Genomic DNA, 4,885 nt, shown 5'->3' with positions numbered 1-4,885 from the left:
GGTTGCTGAGTAGTAAATCCTTTGGAGGGCAGGGGGTGGTTTTTGTGTGTGGGGGTGGGGGGGGGGCATACACATGGTTCTGCAGTTTGAGTATGCTTCCCATCACAACGCCAACACTGTAATAAAGCTTACTGGCGTTACACTGCATTAATGTGATTGAGGAGCAGGGGGCCAGTGGGCATGGGGTAATTTATTTTTATCTGGTATTATATGATAATGAGCCGTTGGCTTTAACTCAAAGCCCTGGGTTCCCTCGGAAAGTTCACAGAAAGCACAGTGTGTTTGTTGAGAGTTCAAGTCTAAGACTGGGTCTGTGTTAAGGACTAGTAACTCAGGTGGCTTAACTGCGATTAATTTATCTATGTCTTAAAATATCACGTTTATATGTTTCAATATTTATATTCCATTTATTATTCCATTTGCGCTATAACCAAAGAGAAAGATATTTCACCTCAGTGGATCATAGAGTTGAAGAACAGAATAAAAATACTTTGACTAGAGCTGGGTGTTTGTTTTATCAATGACTGTAGTGACTGAAATCTCACTGTGGAGAGAAATGCAATCCTGAGGCCCCGCCCCCGATCATGTGACCCAGTAAAATCAGTTAAATGTGACTGAAATGTCAGGCCTAGTCACTGAAAACCTGTAAACTTTGACAGGTAATAGCACTGCTGCATTCGTGTGGCAACATTTGAAAAACCCATGAAAGCCACGTTTCGCTTTGACCTCACAGTAAGGCAGCTGGGGCCTCCATAATTACAACGTGACTGAAAAGTGACACCTTGACAGTGAATATTACACCTGTGCCATTCTGCAGGCTTCAGGCATCGTTCGTCTGAGAATAACAATGTCAGGTTTATGTGTCGTGTCAGAAGGGTGAAGCTTATAATGAAATGGGATGTTAAATCCCTATGCTCTACTGTTTAACCTTCAGGCAGAAAGTGTGCAGCATCTATAAAACGTCTGAAATATGCGTTTGTGTAACGACCAAAGAACAAAAAAAGATCAGTTTATTGATAGTCAAAAGTTTTTGCATATAATTAGCTTACATATAAAACCCATACTTACGGAATGAGGTTCTGTATGTTTTCATCAGACTAATGCTGTTTGACTTTCCACACTTGGCAGCAGCCTTTGCAGGGAATGTGCACACACTATCCTGGGCAAAGTGGAGACATCATCACATTTCTGTGACAAAGATAACAATTACAAATTTCTGGTGCATAATTATGTAGCAAAATTACAAAATAACATCCCCCTAGTGTACGAAGTACATCCACCGTTATCTGCCTTTATCCTCTAGCGAATGTTCTATGTAGCGAAAACTACAGAGTGAGTGAATGAGCAAACAAGCGGACGTTTTGAACACAGCCGAAGTCCAATTTGAGTATTTTCTGGAAAGAGGCTCTTGTAGTTCTTCTTGTTCTTTAAAGTGGATCATTAATTAAAATCATTTAGAAATTTTGTCTGACAATAACTCATTTTATTTAATGGCTCTCCCCCATGACATAGCTATGACATAAACACTGTCTTGTGGAGCGTGACTCCCTGGACGGCCAAGGTGGATATTTTAGGTCCTGGAATGAGACACTGGGTACTTCACACATGACCATGGGGTCAATACGTTGAATTGGGGGGGCGGGGGGTTAGACTTGGCCAAGTATAGGAAGAACAGAACAGAGATTCTTGTCATACCAGCCACTGTGTCACCAAGGAGGCTCGGGGTCAAGGGTCGTGAGTCTAGGACAGACATTGTCACCAGGCAAGTCGTTACAGCCAGTACTACAGCAGCTGACACCCATGGCAATGGTTTGGGCTTGGTGGGGGGGGGGGGGGGGGCATCTGTATATCAGAATCAGAAGGCTCAGGATTCGTAGCTCTGTTACATACAATGTTCAAAGGTTTGGACACATCTCCTGTTGTTTCTTAATCAACAGGACAGTGACCCAAAACACGTTTCCAGGCTAAGTGAGGAGAGTGATGGAACCAGCCAGCACAGTCACCTGGGCCAAACCCAGCTGACACAGTTTGGGATGAGCTGGATTGGAGAGGAAAGGAAAAGCATCCAAGGAGTGTCCAGAATGTTGTGGTGGCTGCCAACTATGTATGAGCCAATCACCAAGGCAGAGGACGCTATTCCATAGGTTTGATGTCTTCACTGTTATTGTAAAATGTAGAAAATAATTTGAGAAGCATCTCTAAGTTTCTAATCAACAAGCTGCTAATTGTTCTTCCGTGAAGGAGTATCCATGGTGGGACCCCAGTTATGGCTCCACCCTAACCCCCCTGCCCAGTTCTGTCCAGGATGACTGCCTGGGAACTGAATCAGCCAAAGATACTGTTACTATAATGAACTGAATTCAAATACAAAAACCAACCGCAGAATATTTATTCCTCAACACCCTCTTCACGGCACCAGGATGCTGGTTACCCATGGAGACCCTGGAAGTTTGGATCAGGAAGGAGGCAAAGGGCCAAGCGTCCTATGGCATATGCAAATCACTGCAAATCACTGCGTGCAGTGTGCAGAGGTTGAGTGACATATACCATCCTGTAGCTCAGAGATGGAGGAAGGGAAAGAGCTGTTTGGTCCTGGAGAGAAAATACATAAAACCTCACAGGAAGCAGGAATATTTATCAGGGTCACACAGCCTCATTCTGCCCTCCTAGAAATGTCTGTCTATCTACCTTCCTGTCTGTTCATCTACTTGCCTGCCTGTCTATCTGCATGTCTATCTATCTGTCTATCTGTCTATCTATCTATCTATCTATCTATCTATCTATCTATCTATCTATCTATCTATCTATCTCTGCTTGCCTCTCCATCTGTCTGTCTGTCTGTCGGTCTGTCTGTGTACCTGCCTGCCTGTTACACTGTGGACAGCTGCTGCATTCACAGCCAGAGCGCAAATACCAGAGTAAATTACTTTAATATCTAAGAATGTCCCTTGCTGATCATGATTATTGACACAACATTGGATAGTGAAGTTGATGTTACCCACAGCTTCCCGCTGTTACCCTTCAGTTACCAATAAGGGTACACTCACTCAGTGTTGTCTTTTCCAGTGCAGACCTCCTCACGCCGACCTCCAAGAGACGAACCCATGTCTTTACCACTAAATTAGCTTCAGCCCCCAGGCCTGTTTCATAAAACATTTACATTTTCACTTACAGCACATATGTCCCCGTTATATAATTTCCATTTTTCCATTTTCATTTAGTCTACATGTATATATCATTAATCATTACTCCATCCAGGGACTTTACGTGTCATATACTAACATACACTCTACATATGTGTATCAAAATAATTTTTCCACCAGCTTCTGGGAAAAACAAAATATATAAAAAGATAGATTATCATAATTAAGACTGAAATAACAAAAAGCCCATAAAATATTAGAGTAAAATGAAAGTGATGATATCGTTAGTTGTAAAATTAAGATGTAAATTAAACATTGTGGGCTGGTATAGTACAGTGGAGTACAATGGAGTACAGTGGAGTACAGTGAGGTGGCTATAGCGGTCATCATTTAGAATGTCAATTTTCAAGCACCTTCGGGAAGTATCAGAGTAACAGGACACCAGTTTCGTCGCTGCAGTGCAGTGCGCTATCACTGTGCAGTGTGATTTCAGTCACCTCCCTTTACTGTGGTCCCTTTTCGGAGACCAGACAGCAGTGCGTATGACAGTGAGAGCCCCTTAATGCAGAGTATATGTGTGTGGAAGGCAATATTTTGGACTTTAGAGTTCAGGTCAAGGCCCACAGCTGAGCCCATATAATTATCAGCCATCTCTGCAGATTCCCTGCCATGTGCTTTCCAGCATGCAAAGAGTGACCTTTGCTCACCCCCCCGAAACGCTTGTAAAACCCCCACTTTGATCTGTACTGAATGGGTAATGTCACAGAGCCCTGTTATATTAGGTGTGTGTAACCAAGATGTCCCGCTCCTTTTGTGGCATAGGGTCACGCCACCAATGCCAAATACATAATCTGATTTATCACAGCGCGAGTCAGGGGTAATGCTGAGGGAGGGTGTCCACGGCCCAGCCTGGGAGCGGATGTAAATCAGCCTTTATTTGGGAGCAGGCTGGTTAAGTTATAGGCTAAGTGATCAAGGTGAAGCAGAGGATAGAGGCATGAGGGGCCGTGTAAGGGCTGTGCCCTGTGAAGCGCAGTGTGTGGATCACAGCTGTGTACGGCACACACAGCATGCACTGGGGAACAGTCCAGAGCCACAGTGATGCTGAATGAAAGCGAAGCACGTTTAGCTGAGCTCTTTATCTCTGCATTTTCCTTTGTACTAAAAAAACGATCAACCCAAAATCCGAATGAATGGCAGAGTTCTGTTACATCTTATTTATCGAGCTGGCAATTTTATCCGAAGCAACGTACATTTCTGAGAAAGAAGGGTAAGTCGGTCCCTGGACAGATTTAAGAGCAAATTTCAGAAACTCACCAGATCCGTTTTTTTAATCACTTTCTAGATGAGACCACCAGTAACGTAAAGTCAGCCTCCCTGATCAAAACTTACAGTGTTGGGAACAAAATCTCGCTCAGTCCTCATGTAATGCCACAAAAAAAAACTTTAATTTAACTTCCAAAACAAATTCCACAAAAATGCATCCTTGCGTACTGACTGAGTTTTAGAAATTTGTTTGAAAAAACGGGTTAAGCCATTAGGGGGGCTTGCTCTTGGCAGACCCTAGGATTTCAGCTAGCAACTGTCAGATCACACACACAGTGTTCTAACCCACTGAGCAACACACTGCCTCCCTGTTAATGGACAAAGCTTTTTCCAAACGTCTGTTAGATACGCTTCTTTTTCTCACACTACCCTTAGATACATGATCCTTTCCTTTGTGTTTCTACAATTTACGGGAC

The sequence above is a fragment of the Brienomyrus brachyistius genome, chromosome 18 (assembly GCF_023856365.1).
Source record: "Brienomyrus brachyistius isolate T26 chromosome 18, BBRACH_0.4, whole genome shotgun sequence".
Taxonomy (NCBI): Eukaryota; Metazoa; Chordata; class Actinopteri; order Osteoglossiformes; family Mormyridae; genus Brienomyrus; species Brienomyrus brachyistius.
Note: the sequence above shows the minus strand (reverse complement) of the source record.